The sequence below is a fragment of the Aotus nancymaae genome, unplaced genomic scaffold, assembly GCF_030222135.1.
Source record: "Aotus nancymaae isolate 86718 unplaced genomic scaffold, 86718_ANA_hifiasm-v0.15.2.pri h1tg000004l, whole genome shotgun sequence".
Classification (NCBI taxonomy): domain Eukaryota; kingdom Metazoa; phylum Chordata; class Mammalia; order Primates; family Aotidae; genus Aotus; species Aotus nancymaae.
Window position 1 is genome coordinate 56,200,681 of NW_026988415.1, and position 16,396 is coordinate 56,217,076.

The 16,396-nt window shown below is 33.6% G+C and overlaps 1 protein-coding gene across 2 annotated transcripts in view; it reads right to left on the reverse strand.

The window, feature by feature from the left end:
- The window catches only part of ERVS71-1 (endogenous retrovirus group S71 member 1, envelope), a 126,862-nt gene that overhangs the window by 45,785 nt on the left and 64,681 nt on the right, over positions 1-16,396 (reverse strand). The window contains exon 4 of one of the 2 annotated variants that reach the window (XM_012464510.2): positions 8,957-9,064. The exons of the other annotated variant lie outside the window; for it this stretch is intronic. The gene's annotated coding sequence lies outside the window, so the exon portion shown is untranslated. The remainder of the gene's footprint in view (positions 1-8,956; positions 9,065-16,396) is intronic. 2 annotated transcript variants of the gene reach the window in all.

The window sequence follows — 16,396 nt, forward strand, 5'->3', positions numbered from 1 at the left end:
GGGAGAACTTCCATCCCTGTCTTACCCGCACTCCTTCAATTAATTCTTTATGAATGATGCCTTTTAACTAATCAAACAGTGTCTTTTCCAAGCCCACCCATAAGCCAATCAGCATGCATTCCCCCATTGAAAGCTCACAAAAACCCTGGACACAGCCTCACAGATGGCTGCCCACTTTTATGAACTTAAGCAAATTTACAAGCAAAAACAAAAACAAAAAGCCTCATTAGAAAGTAAACAAAAGACATGAACAGACACTGTTCAAAAGAAGACATGCATGCCGCCAACATCATATGAAAAAAATCCTCAACATCACTAAGCATTAAAGTAATACAAATCAAAACCACAAGAGATACCATCTCACACCAGTCAGAGTGGCTATTATTGAAAAGGAAAAAAAAAATAGATGCTGGTGAGGTTGGTGGAGAAAAGGGAACATTTATACACTGCTGGTGGCAGAGTAAATTATTTTAGCTGTTGCAAAAAGCAGTGTGGCAATTCCTCGAAGAACTTAAAACAGAATTACCATTTGACCCAGTAGTTCCATTATTGGCTATATACCCAAAGGAATAGAAATTATTCTACCAGAAATAAACATGCACATGTATATTCATTGCAGCACTATTCTCAATAGTAAAGACATAGAATCAACATAAATGCCAATTAATGGTATATTGGAAAAGAAAATGTGGTACATACACACCATGAAATACTATGTAGTCATAAGAAAGAATGAGATTATGTCCTTTACGGCCACATGGATGGACTTGGAGGCCATTGTCTCATGCAAACTAACACAGACACAGAAAACTAAATACCACATGTTGTCACTTATAAGTGGGAGTTAAACCATGAGCACACATGGATACTAGGAAAGGAACAGATACTGGGGCCTGCTTGAGGGAGGGTGAGAGGCAGAAGAGGATCAGAAAAAAAAAAAAAAAAAAACCATATTGGGTACTTTATTAGTCGAGGTTCTCTAAAGGGACAGAACAAATAGGATGAATGAATATATAACAGGGAGCTTATTAGGAGAATTGACTCACAAGGTCAAGCCCCACAATGGGCTGTCTGCAAGATGAGGAGCCAGGAAGCCAGTCCATGTTCCAAAACATCAAATGTAGGGAAGCCAATAGTGCAGCCTTCAGTCTGTGGCCAAAGGCCCAAAAGCCCCTGGCAAATCACTCGTGTTAAGTCCAAGAGTACAAAAGCTGAAGAATTTGAAGTCTCATGTTTGAGGGCAGGAAGCATCCAGTACAGGGAAAAGATGGAGGCCAGAAGACTCAGCCAGTCTAGTTCATCCACATTCCTCTGTCTGATTTTATCTTAGCTGCACTGGCAACTGATTGGATGGTACCCGCCCAGACTGAAGATGGGTCTTCCTCTCCTAATCCACTGACTCAAATGTTAATCTCCTTTGGCAACACCCTCACAGACACATTCAGGAACAATACTTTGCATTCTTCAATCCAGTCAAGTTGACACTCAATATTAACCATCACAAGTCCACCCCATGTCAACTTAAACCCATACACATCCTTCAAATAGTACAAAATCTTCAAATAAAGACAATAAGGTCATAATTACACCGAGCACAATACAGCTTTCCTCTGTACAACTGGAAATGCACCAACCTCCAACACAAATGCTATTACATAAGTTAATAAAACTTAAATGCTGATATGACGTCAATAAATCTTATGTCATATGATAAGAAAAAGAACATAGTTTCTTAGTACAAGTGTATACATGCACAAACATGTTCTTAACAACACAGGGAGGAAAATACTCTTGACAATTACAGTCCTTGTTTATGCAACTGGTCACATGGTCACAGCTGGTATTGATGAATACCTTCTTCTACTATCCATTCTGTATTCCCTTTGCCTTTAGCAAGCACCTCAGCAGGTCGTGGAGTTTTACCTGGTGGAGTGACCCAAACCTTCATTCCTGAAGGGTCTGGGCCATTTGTAGTCCTGCCTGGATTGGGCTGTTGTAGTTTCTCATTGACCTTAATCACAGGGTATGGTTATACTAAGACAGCCTACAGGATCTCCTGTATTTCATGCATACGCTTCCTTACTTCTTCTGTAGAGTAGTAGACTGATTTCATCTTGATAGTCTGGGTCAATCACCCCATTTAAAGTTTGAGAATAGGCTGAGATCATTTTGGCCCCATTGGTTACTCAGCCAAGTACATACATGAAATGTCCGAACCTATGGTTCCTCTCATACTGAGCAGGATTACCAAGGCAACAACTATTGTTCCACCTGGGTAGGATTCTGACTTAAAGATGTTCAGCCATAATCCCACAGATGGTGGTACCATGCTTATTTTCCTGGTGATAAAATTATCTGTACACCAAACCGACATACAGTTTACCTATATAATAAACCTGCATATATACCTCTGAACCTAAAATAAAAGTTAAAAAAAAATTTAAAGTTAAAATGTCCTTCAATTGCTGCATCCATAATCAAATTAGGGTGCATCCATTCAATGGAATACCACTCATAAAGAAAGTATTGAAGTATCCACCCATGCAAATACATGAATGAAACTTTCATAATTATTGCTATCTGAAAGAAGACAGTCTGATGAAGCCACACACTTCATATCCCTATTTATATGACATTCTGGAAATGGTAAAACTACAGAGATGGTAAATAGATCAGTGATTTCTTGGGTTGGGAGTGTGAAGTATTCTGTGTGCTTCCTAAATGTTTGATATCTGACCTTATGCATTTGATAAGGTATATAGAATTTTACATCTCAAAGAATGAATAACAATCTATACCAAAAAGGAAGTGTTTGCCATGAGAAAAATCAATGTATGAAATGACCGGCAACACTTTGGATTTATTCTCAGGATGTTTTCTAAAATAAGCCCTTTGTTTTCTCATTCTTTTTGAGAGTTTGTAAAAAACTAATTTTCACTTAGAGAAAATTAAGTAAATGATCAAAGCTCACAGAAAAGAGAAGCTTTATCTCCACTGATAAAGTAACAGCTGATATTCAAACTGCATGTCCAGAAAGCTTTGGTATAAAACACTCATTTGCTGGAGAACAGCATTGTTCCACAGTTCTTGTATCTACCTAACATTTATGTCAACACTGCCACTCCCTGCCTCTCTCCCAACACTTTAAAAATTTAGACCAATTTTTCCCCTTAAGGGTTCACTGAAAAACAAATATTAGTCTATAATTTTGTTGTTATTGTTTCTCCCGAAGGAAAAGAAATATCCAGTATTAACTGTAAAAAGCTATTGAAAAATAATACTGTTTTGTTTATTGAATATTTATTGAGGACATAGTAGAAGTATTTTAAGGTGGCTCTCCTTGGTTTTCTTTTTCAGATTACCTTGAGGAAAAAGTTTGCAAAAAGAAATTTTTATAGAAGTAAGAGACTGCTTATTAGAAAGATGTATTAAACAGAGAATATGCATCATACATTATGTTAATGCTGGATAGAAAGGGAGAACACAATAGATATGATACTGATGCTTACAGAGTTTATATTTCAATGTAAAGACAGAACATAAACAAATGTATAAAGGTGAATAATTTCAAAGTGATGTGAAATAAAACAGGATAAAATGATTGATGAGCCTCATAATCTAAGAGAACAACTCATGAGTGAAATGGCAAGCTTCATTGCTTACTACTACTTTTGGGTAACTCAATGCAATTGCTGTGATAAAAGTCACGTTTTTCAAGGCTCTTCAAAGTGTGAGAAAATAGACAATTCTTAATAAGAGAATAATAGCCCAAATCAACAAATTCTACATATCATCTAGTTCTTTCAATGTTCTACATTGAAGATGAAGATCTACTAGAAGTCTTGTAAAAAGTATAAATGTCATAGGCAATATCTAGGCTACCCTCAACCCTTTTGACTTGTGGTTTGATTATACATGTATGAAGTTATATTTCTTATTATGCAATAACCCCCATAAACAAGAAGGATTAATATTCATAATGGATCAAAATAGCTAGGCAAAGCAGAAAGATATTTTTTGAATTCTTAAATTAATCTGCTAGTGAGGTTACCATTATAATTTTTTCATATAACTTATGAAATCATAGATGATTAGACATACTGAGCATCGTGTACAAAGTCACACTCTAATAAATAGCAGAACTAGGACTAAAATTACAATATCTCCTAATTCAACATCTGTGCCTTTGATCCTACAATATGTTGCTATCTTCTCCCAGTGTCAGAGTTATGCCATAAATATGTTATTTCTTAGTAGTGAGAGGAGCACCTACCATTTTGCTACCTTGTGTTTCTCATTTTCTTTTGGTAGTAAAATGATCTAAATGAGGTAAACAGAATTTTTATTCAGAGAAATGAGTATAGATTTATTTCTATGGAATAGAAAACACAGGCAAAATGGTGAAGTAGTATGTGTTTTCTAAGTTCATTCTACATTGCATTCTGACCTCTTTATTTCTCTGTTTCCCCTTTCCTGTCAACCTAAGCACCCACCCTTCGGGTTCTACTTTCACTAACTAGAAAATTTCATATTGCCCTAGGGTTTTCTTGGTCATAAATGCATTCTATACTAACTCTCATACTTTATAGGACCAGTTTGCCAAGGTTTTTCACAGTTACAATTGTCTCATAAAGGTAAACACAAATGAAATACACATTTACCCCAAAGCTAGAAATGGGTGGTAATGGGATAATGAATTTGAAAAAGAGATTTGTCATTTTCTTATAAAGTTAATATTAACTTAGCCTATATTCTTAGACTTTCACTTTTAGGGATTTAATCAAGAGAAATGAAAATGTGTCCACAAAACCACTTGTCACTTGAGCAAAAATTATAATAGTTATAAAAAAATAATGGCTACAGCTTTAACAATCAACATGTCCATCAACAGGAGAAATAGATGGAAAATATATGGCATATTCAAACAATAGAGTAACACAAAAGTAAATAAAAAATACTGATACATATTCAACTTAAATCAAGTTTTAGAAAAAGATACATAGAGTTAGAAATCACATCAGTGCTTGTTTGCAGTAGAGGTCTATGGACTGAGTGCAAGAGAAGAAATAAGTCTTGGGGTGATAAAGATTTTCTATACCTTGATTAGTAGAATTATTACATAGATGTACATATTTGTCAAAACTCATGCAACTCTATGCTTAAAGTATATACCTTTTATTGTATTCAATTATATCTCAATAAAGTTAATTCTAAAAATATCTGGAAGTTCTTGACAATTTCTGACACTAACCAAATAATAGCTTTATTGTTTTGAATATATGCAATATATACAGTTCAAAAAGAAACATCACTTTTTTGGTTGGCTTATATTAGGGATCAATTCTAATCTCTTTATATTGGTCACTTTCTGCTTTATAGACATAAAAGAATGGCTGAATTCATTTAGTTTTCAGCAATCTGGGCCTCAAGTACAAAATACCACTATAAAATATGATGTGGGGGTGAAATACATGTTAAATTTTAAGAACAGCTTTAGAATAATTGTCTCAATAATCTCTTTTATGAAGGATAACAGCATACTTTTTAGAAGTAGATTTAGAGCTTCAAAAGCCTCCAAAAATGAGGATTCATCCTAGGAGTCATATGGGTGAATGTATTAGGAGCATATTTTCTTTTTCTATTTTAACAAATGTGAGAAGACCAAAATCTTACCCACAATCTATCATATATGTACAGAAATAAAATTTGATGCACCGCATTTGACAACTGAGAAAAAATATATTAAATCAGACTAACCTGGAATTTCTTGTATGCACTGTCATCACAGAAACGAATGTCTATGTTTTGTAATGTATTTTTAGTCCAGTGAAAATTAGCAGACTGTGAAAGTTTAGCAAAGCAGGCAAAAATATTTATTCAAAATCATTCATTCAAAATTATTTATTAGTTGCATGGTGTGTACAGAAAACAGCACTGCAAAATACTCAATACTCACAAAAGTACAAAAATCATACATCAATTCAGGCATTCATGCAATGAATGCATATTTATAGAGGACTTATATGCTACCAGGCTATATTAGAATGATCAAAGTTAATTAAAAAGACACTACCTCTGAACTTATGAGCTTTACAGTCGTGATTTATCTTAAAGTCAAAGCCATTTTAATGATACATTTATAAGGCTCTTTGCAGTCTCTTGTGTTTGTTTGCACTGTAATTCCATTAAAACTCTATTCCTTTTTTTGCACTCTCCAACTAGTCAATATAGCATCTATTAAAAATAAATAAATAATGTGAATAAGACAAAGAAATTTGAATAAAAATAGTTTGCTTAGATTACTCTCTACCCCTCCCTCCACCCTTGTTGTTTTTTAATTCCCTCATTACTGCTATTTTCCATAAACACCTGGAAATCAACTTCAATTGCTCTATAAAACCTGAGACAGGCCTTAATATTATTTTATCACCAAAGTTAAGATTCATACAAGGATTTAAGTGGCAAAAATTAACAAAAGATATTTTTGAATATAAAAAATAAATTTAATATTCCTTTCTACAAATTGGTAGCTTGCGTAATAACATAATGTGAGACCTAGTATATTTAATTATTAAATAATAGCATACGATTAAAACAAAAATTAATCTGGTTTTGGGAAACAATGATAAAAATTTGGGTGTTGTTGCTAGGGGCGATAAATACAATCTATACTTTTCACAGTTACCTAGAAATATGCAACAACAAGTTAACTAAATGTACCTTGTCAAGTTAACTAAATACTTTCTTTCAACTTGTGATTTAAAAATCTATTAACAAGTCATTATATCAATTCAGCAGGGCTGGACCAGTATTCAAAATACCAAATTTCCATAGACTAGGATAGCAATATAAAAGTTTATCACATATATTAAGGGTAAACATTATTTCATGAAACTTTTATTTTCATTACACACACATGTACAGGAGATTCACATTTGTATTTTAATAAAAGGACTTTGTAACTTAAGGGTAAAAAGAAAAATCATTCAGAGGAAGTAATTATACTTTTTATTATAGCCATTGTGAAGTTATTTCATCATACACACTAAGTTATTATCAAACAGTTCTGAGTGTTTCAACTCTTCGTGGTAACATTTGCCTTTTATTATTTTTAATTGACAAAAAAAGAATTCTATATATTTATGGTATATAACATGATGTTTAAAATATGCATATATTGTTGGTTTAGCTAAATCAAGCTAATTAACACATGCATTGTCACACATACTTATCAGTTTTTTGTGGTGAGAACACTTAAAATATATTATATATTAACTATATATTAACTAGTTAATACACTGTTATTAACTATAGTCACCATGCCATACAGCAGATCTCTAGAACTTCTTCCCCCTAACTGAAATTTTGTATACTTTGACTAACATTTACCCAATCCTTTCTTCCCATAATTACTGGCTTAAGTAAATGAAATGACCACCAAATAAACTTCATCTTCAGCACTAATTGCAAGATCAATTGGGTCAGAAACGCATTCTAGTATCCCTCATAATTCACCAGCGTCTGTACCTTCTACAGGTAAGTATGATTCTGATTACAATGTTTTTTCTGGTCACATTAAACAAATCATGGTTTTATTAAAGTACTAAAACGATTCTATGATTTGGAATCCCATTATATTTTTAAGGATCTCCTTAGCTATGGAAAGGTAAAGTGCTTGATACTTAGAGCTCTTTACACATTATAAAAAGAGTTGCAGTAATGAGGGGTCAACTTGCTATCAAAATCAACAAGCATTCACAATATATTAAGTACTCATGTTCAGGAATAAATGAGAGCTTCTTTAGGGACATATTAAATGGCTGAGATGATATAAAAATATTTTTTATAAACATACATCATATATTTATTTTCATGTTTTAATTTGTAAGTAAAAATTTGGAAATGGTTATGCCTTGTTAGACTATCACTTGTCAGACTATCACTCTTAGAAACACATTTGTGGGCACAGTCAACTCTAAAGATATATTTGGACTGGAACACATCCTACTCTGATTTCCACACCATTCCTATATATCCCAGAACATCACACACCACATTTTCTATGGGCAAAATTGAGATACAATAAATTTCAAAAGCTAATAAAGTGATATATAGAAAACATACAGAAAGAAATTTTCATCAGTTAAGTGACAGTAGAGAATAATTAACAAGCTAATATATATGACTCCAATCATTCCTAATACTAACCCTTCACTTGGAGTTACTTTTATAGACATTGGAGAGATACATTTTTCCAAACTGCCACATCTAAACCATTTGCATTGATTCCTCAAACTCTGGGATGCAGATGACAGAGTCTCAAAATTAAGCTTTCCATTCACTATCTATTACAGTTAGTATAACAAAAAGTATAGTAAGAAAAACATACAGTAAGAACTATGTAGTAGTAGTAAACTTTTAGTTCTAAAGCCCAAATAAAGAGTCCTACAAAGTGTAAATCACATTAACGTTTTAGCACTTTTGTAATGAAAGTGACTTAGTTCATTAGTATAGAGTGTAAATGCTGCCATCTTCCGCCATTTGCATGGGGGAATTGACCAGTTGGGAGAAAGTCAATGGATATTCAGAAACTCTTCTTTGTGAAGTAATTTCAATTTTTTTTCCTCTAATTAATCACTCAAGAACTCATTCACACATAATAGCAGAGTCAAGTAAATTGTTTTTGAAACTTTATTACTTCAAAATTGCTCAAATTAGCTAACACATACAGATTTCAATTTTGTCAAGTTCTGTCTCCCCAAATCATGAGAAATAAATTAGAGAGTCTAAGTATTTTAAGAGTGGTTGGCATTTCTTTTGTAACTGAAAAAATGGTGTTGCTGTTATTTATAGTCTAATGTGCCATTATACATTGATATAGAAAAATAGTCACCAGCCAAGATGTATAAGTAGGTCAAGGAGTTAGTTGTTAAGGTTATCAGACTTTATAACTTACACTAGCATGATCAGCAAAGGTTCCCAAATTATGATCACAGGACAGGGTGGTTGGCTTTCATGAAGCTTGTGGCCTCAAACACATGCACTGTGCAGGAACCAGTTTCCACTACAAACAGAAAGATCCTGGTAAGAGACCTGGGTCATCAGGCCAGATTTTCCTTTTCATGATTAGCTTATATTTAGGATCTTTAACAACTTTTCTGTCAGCAAATCTAGATTTGGAGAAATTTAATGCATCAGAGACACCCAAGACAGTGCCTGAATACCTGTTGATATTCTCACAATTAGTTGGTTCTTCCATTCAAATTTACTTAATTATGTCTAGTATGTAAGCAATAGGAAGATTATTTAGGGGTGTGTGTGTGTGTGTGTGTGTGTGTCTGTCTGTCTGTCTGTCTCGCTATGTGTTTAGGTGAAGAGGATGTGTGATAATCTTTTTACCTGGAATAAATAGGTATTGGACAAAGCCACATTTTGTTTTTGTATAATACATAAGATGTTGAGTGAGAAAAATATGTTTATCTCAATTTAAAAATATCAGTTAATAGTTATGGTACAACTGTGTTACCCTCAGAGCTAATACAATATTTAGCTGGCATTTCGTAAAGCAAATTCCATTAAACTTGATATAGTAATAAATATTACCTAAGAAATAGGTTTGTTTCATACTCCGATATAGTTTGGAAGTGCTCAGTTATATAAACATAAGTATGTTTCTTTAATGGAGTGTCTATTAAGTTATTTGATATTGTAATGTGTATTGTGAAAGTGCAAGAGTAGCATGAATAAGCTGAAACAATAAACCAATTATGTTCAGAATTTCACAGAATAAGTAATCCCTGAATACTCTATGATGAATTTTATGTAAGCTATCTACACCAATTGAATGACCAGATCATCATAATATATAAACCTCAAGAAACAAAATCCTAAAAGGAGAAATATATCACGATAAAAACATTTAATAAGAATGTTCTGTGAAGTAATACTCTGCCTCTTTCTTCCCTTCTCCGAGATTTGCAGTTTAAGCATGGTAACCTAGAAGGTTGCCAGAATAGTCTAGGCTCTGGACCAGAAAAAACTAAACCCCATTTCTCTAGAGAAAAGCACTGTTTTTTCCAATGATTAATAATATTAATCAAACATTACCAAAAAACAAAGAACAACAACAACAACAAAAAAAAATAGAAAACAAATCAGCATCAATTAGAGTCAAGAAAAATAACAAGCAACAGATTCACAGAAACCTAAGATTACAGAAAGAGAGACATTCAAATTAAAAAATACTAATAAACCTTCATGAAATACTTACAAAATTAAAAAAAAAAAAAGAATACACAAAAAGAGAGAATGAAGAGGAATATTTTATAAAGAACTGAGTTTGAACATGTAAAAATGTAAAATTAAATTCTCAAAATTAAAAAAGCAATGTGACTGTTAGCCTTGGCCTAGAGGCAAATGTCACACAGTACAAACACGATACCAAGAACTCTCTTATAGATTTGTTTGAATAGCGAGTGATAGTTCTCAGAGAAAGGAGAAATATTATGGACTGACTTGAACTTCCCAAATATCTCTCCTTTGGTAAGCTTCATGTTCCACATTACTTTGACCGGAAAAATTCTGAGTTGTATTATTTGATCCTCCAATTTTCAAAATCTTTACAAACAAAAATATTTTCTCTCTCTCTCTCTCTCTCTCTCTCTATATATATATATATATTTATATTTATTGCATTTTAGGTTTTGGGGTACTCTGGAAGAACATGCAAGACTGTTGCGTAGGTACACACATGGCAATGTGATTTGCTGCCATCCTCCCTATCACCTATATCTGGCATTTCTCCCCATGCTATCTCTCCCCAACTCCCCACCCACCGCTGTCCCTCCCATTTCCCCCTGACAGACCCCACATGTATGCTTCTTCCTGTCATTATGTAACTTTGAATTAGGAATGCATCCGTATGTAATGTTAAAGCATTAAATGTATCAAGTTTGCCTCTCTACTACATTATAACACACATACAAATTAATTAGTAATTTAAACGGTTTGAAATCTATGATTTGAAGAGAGATGAGAAGAAAAATGACCAGTTCATCATATATAATCTAAGCTTTGTATATGGTTTTCTTGTTTTGAAAAAAATGGACCTTGTAAGTTAAGAAAAAGGTGATTGACAAAATATCTGTGTAAATTATAGACATAATAAAATAAAATTATACCAGCCCAATTTCAAAGTAACATGTATGAATAGCTTAATCAACTCTCCTGTTTTAGATCCTTACATGAACCAAAATTCTGCTGCTATTTATTACTTAATAGGAAGCCAAAAGAGCCACAGATGTTGCTCTGAAGAGCAGGATGCTATGAAGTACTGTTTTAAAAACCTTATAAAACACTTCAGTGAAATAGGAAGTCATTTATGTAGAATTGCTAATACCTTTCACTGCATTTAAACCACAATTTTCAAAGGAAAAAGGGGTTCCTTTCTCATAGTTTTACTGTTATTTACTTTTAAAAATCAAGTGTCAATACCTTTAATGAGAACATATTGGGAATATCTATGTGCTATGCTCTGAAGTAAGCATTAGGGCAAAATTAGATGATTTTAAAAGTCAAAAAAATTAAAAAAGAAAACAACTCATAAAATAGATTAAGCTACAGTTTAGTCAGTTGAAAAGAAAATTTAGAACTGAATGATAGAGATGAAAAAATTACCCAGAATGGAATATTGATAGGCAAGTAGATGTAAAATATAAAGGCTGAATAAATGTGAACAACTGAGAAAGAAGACTGTTGAAGTCTCAGAAGAAAGCAATAAACAGAATTAGTGAATTATAATATTTGTCAAGACATTTTCTAAGATTGTCGTAGCTCTGATTAAATATAAAGAACCAGGAAAATACAGAATACTAAAATGGTAAAGGAAAAGCCATTGTAATATATAATTGCAAAACATTAAGGAAAAGGGTTTGTTTTTAAAATAATTAAAGATTAAGAGTAGGGGCTTAAAAATTTCATCTCAATAATGACAACAAGAAGACAGTGTATGAAAAGTGTGAGAGAAAATAAATGTTAAAAAAATTGTGTTATCAAAAAATTATTAAGAATGAGAATTAAATAAATAAATTTTCAAACAACAGCCAATTTTATTACCAACTGGCTTACTCTAAAATAATTTCAATATTGCAAGAAGAGGAAAACTTAACCCAAAATGAATATATGTGACAACAGAAAAAATATTAAGCAAATAAATTTATAGACAACGGGGAAACTTAACAAATAAATTATCATTGCAAAATAATAAAAATATGGTTTAATGTAGGGATCCATGAGCCCCACACATTGGGTGCTAGAATGTAGGGATCCATGAGCCCCATATTGGGCACCAGAATGTAGGAATCCAGCCCTACATCACCCATGGATACCCCGAGTTTGGGGGGAACGAGAGAAAGACAGATAAGAGAGAGAGTGGGCTAGGGGGCCATCACTTATTACTTTGGAGGAAACAGTGAAGGCCCCAAGCTCTGATCACCCACACTATTTATTGGTTACAATCACTTTGATCTATAGGGTAGGGTGGAGTAATCGTGGGGAGAGGGTGACGTGATAGTGGAGTGAATCAGTGAGCCGGAACTGAATCAGTGAGCCGGAACTAGTGTGTCATTCTAAGAACTGATAACAGTGGTGGTTTGAGAGTTTCACAAAATAAGAACATGCGGTTGTCTTTAGCTTATTATCTATGTACAGCTGATGGAACGTGGACCTTACAAGGAGCCTACAAGTCTGGCAACGTCATAGTACTACAAAGGGGTTTTATGTCCTTGAGCACATTGTATATGGCAACAGAGTCTAGGTCATCCTGCACCAGAACATGAGGCATGGTGAGGCCTTCCTCCTCAGAGGTCTCCTGCGGCCTTCTGCACTTTGTTGTTCCTTGTTTATGTGTTACGCATAACCAATTTATGTAGGCACTCTGTAAGTCCTTTCTCCTTTGCTGCTTCTCCAAACAGTTTAATATGAATCAATAAAAAAAGAAGTATATTTAAAAATTCTAAGGAAGATTTTAATAAAGAACAAATCTTAGACACTAGACAAAATAGAATGTAAGTGATGAGAGGCTGAATTATGGTTAAGGGAGTTAAAAATCTTTCTCTTGTATAAAAAATACATTAAGGTATTATCTTCAGACCTTGTTATATATGTAATGTGAAAGGTCTTGGAAGAGGGTAACTACTAACAAAATAGAAGTAAGGTATATAATTCCCAAGCCAACAGACCAAGAAAATAAATAAATAAAACCAAAAATACCTTGACTAAAAAAGAATAAAGAAATAGACATAGAAAAATTTAAAATAGAAAGCAAAAGATAATATGTGTGAATATCTAAAAATGCCATACTTCCAATAAAAGTAAATGACCTAATATTTCACCTGTAAGACAGAAATAATCAAATTTAAACTAAAAAAATACCTATGTGCTATATACAAAAATGCAGATGTGCAAAATTATTGATGCAATATAAAGTTTGAAAAGAAAATGAAGGTGGGTACATTAATATCAGACAAAATAAAATTACTAAGAAAAAGCATTAATAAGAGACAGTGTCATCTCATATAGTATACAGAATAATGGACCCCAAAGATCTTCACATCCAAATTACTGGAACCTTTGAACTTGTTAACTTATAAGGTCAAAATTACATTAAAATATGTTTAATGTAGTAATATCCTGGATCATTTAGTTTCACTCAATCTAATCATATTAGTCCTTAAAAGTGGATAAACTCCTTAGGTTGTAAGCAGAATAGAGATGTGTCAAAAGAGGATGCATAAAGGAAGTTCAAAAACATTTGAAGCATGAGAAGGACTCAAACCACTGTCTAATTTGAAAATGAAGAGAGTCATGGTTTAGAGAATATAGGTGGCCTCTAGATGCTGAGAAAACTTCCCTGGCTGACAGACAGCAAGGAATCAGGGATCTCAGTCCTATAACTATGAGAAACAGAATTTAATCCACATCCTTAATAAGCTTGGAAGTAGAATTTTCCTGAGAATCACCATTAAGGAACACAGTCCTACAACACCTTGATCTCAGCTGAGCCTGCTGAACTTCTGACTTACAGAAATTTGAAATAATGAATGGTTGTTGTTTATGGTAATTTGTTATGTTAGCAATAAAAAAAACTGATAAATTTAGAACAATGAAATGATCAATCCATCAAGATTTAATAATTCTGAACTTGTATGAACATAATAAAACCACCTTTAAATACACAAAGCAAAGCTTGATAGAGGTGCAGAAAAATATTGACCAAGTCACCATTATAAAAATAATTTAAAAAAAACTAATCATAGACTTTACAAGATGGCATACAGTTATTTCTCCCTGCTCTTATTTATTAAACATAACTTTATATCCTGGAAATAATGCAAGAAGCAACCAAAAAAAAATTCTGAAAGGTGATAAGAAGAAGAAAAACTGGTAAGGGACTCCAGAAATGGAGGAAAATGAAGTAGGATGTCTTGGTCCTCCCACCAAACAATGGAAGGCCATCCAGGCCCACGGTTTTCTGACTCCAAATCTAATAGCAAAAGGCATCCTGGCCAATTTATTCCTCCTCTGGAATGAACAGAAGACCCTATGACATAAAGGGATCCTGGCATCTTGGGCCAGACAACTTGATTAAGATTCTTGGCAGGAAAGCATCCTGTCTCTTCCAATCCTGAGACTTTTCCAACCCACATGCCTAGAATTACTAGAGCAGTGATTTCTATCTAGAATCCCTAGATAGAAAAAGAGACAGTGCTGAAAAATGAGAAACCTCTTCTTCCCCAAAAAGCCAATGCTATATTTCCATCCTACAGAGAAACCAGGGTAGGAAGAACTAGAAAATGGGATACAGTCACAGCAAGCGTCTTTACCCACAGGCTCAAGATTATCTCCTGCATAGAGACATCATGGTTGGTGGGCTAGTGACACAGCTACAGCAAGTGGCCCAAGCCAGAAAGCCTCTTTGTCCCTGCAGGCTGAGACTCTCCTCCCATACCCAGAGATAGGTGGAGAAATGATTAGGGTAATCCCATTGAAACCATCCCCCACCAAGAGACATTCAGAAGCCTACCTTGGAGAAACTCCCTTAGTACCATGAGGCAGCACCAGATGGAGCCATTGAGAATTCCAATGGCACCACTACAAGGGTTCTTAAACTGTCCTTTGAACAGTAGCCCACAAAATAGGCTAAGACCCGCCTATTAAAATCATGCTGCGATAAACATGGGAGTACAGGTATCTCTTCAAGATGCTAATATCAATTATTTTGAATATATGCCCAATAGTGGGATTGCTGGATTATATGGTAATTCTATTCATAATTATTTCAGAAACCTCTGTACTGTTTTCCATAGTGGCTGAAGCATTTTGCATTTTTACCCAAAGTAAAAACAGTTCCAATGTTTTCACATTTTCATAAATACTTTAACATTAATTTTGATAATATCCATCCTAACAAATGTGAGATAATATCTGATTTGTATTTCCCTGACGATTAGTATTGTTGTGTATCTGTTTATATACTTGTGGACAATTTGTGTATCTTCTTTATAGAAATATCTATTCAAGACTTTGATCATTTTTTTTAAAAATCTGGTTTTTCTGTTCAGATATATGCTACTTGTATATTTTGGATTAATATTAATCCCATATCAGATACATGGTTTAGAAATATTTTCTCCTGTTCCATAGGCTGCCTTTGCATTCTGTTATTTTCTTAGATGTGCAGAAGCTTTTTAGTTTCATTTAGCACCACTTGTTTTTGTTTTTGTTGCCTGTGATTTTGGTGTCATATTCAAGAAATCATTCCCAAGCCCAGTGTCATGGAGCTTCCCTCATAGGTTGTCTTCTAGGAGTTTTATAGTTACAGGTCTTATATTTAAATCTGTAACAGTTTTGAGTTGATTTTTGTGTGTGATGTGAAATAAGATTCCTCTTTATTTTTTTAATATGGATAACTAGCTTTTACTACACCATTTGTTGAAGAGTCTATCCTTTCTCCATTGTATATTCTTGGCCCCCTTGTTGAAGATCACTTGACCACATACTGATGGGTAGTCTTTTATCCCTCACCCACCTCCTATCATTCCCCCTGAGTCCCCGGAGTCCATTATATCATTCTTATACCTTTGCATCCTCATGCTTAGCTCCCACTTATAAGTGAGAACATATGATATTTGGCTTTCCCTTTCTGAGTTACTTCATTTAGAATAATGGTCTCCAACTTTACTTTGATTGCTGTGAATATCATTATCTTGTCCCCCCTTTTATGACTGAGTAGTATTCCATGGTGTATATATACCACATTTTCTTTATCTGCTTGTTGGTTGATAAGCATTTAGGCTGGTTTCATATTATTCAGTTGTGAGTTATGCCACAATATCCA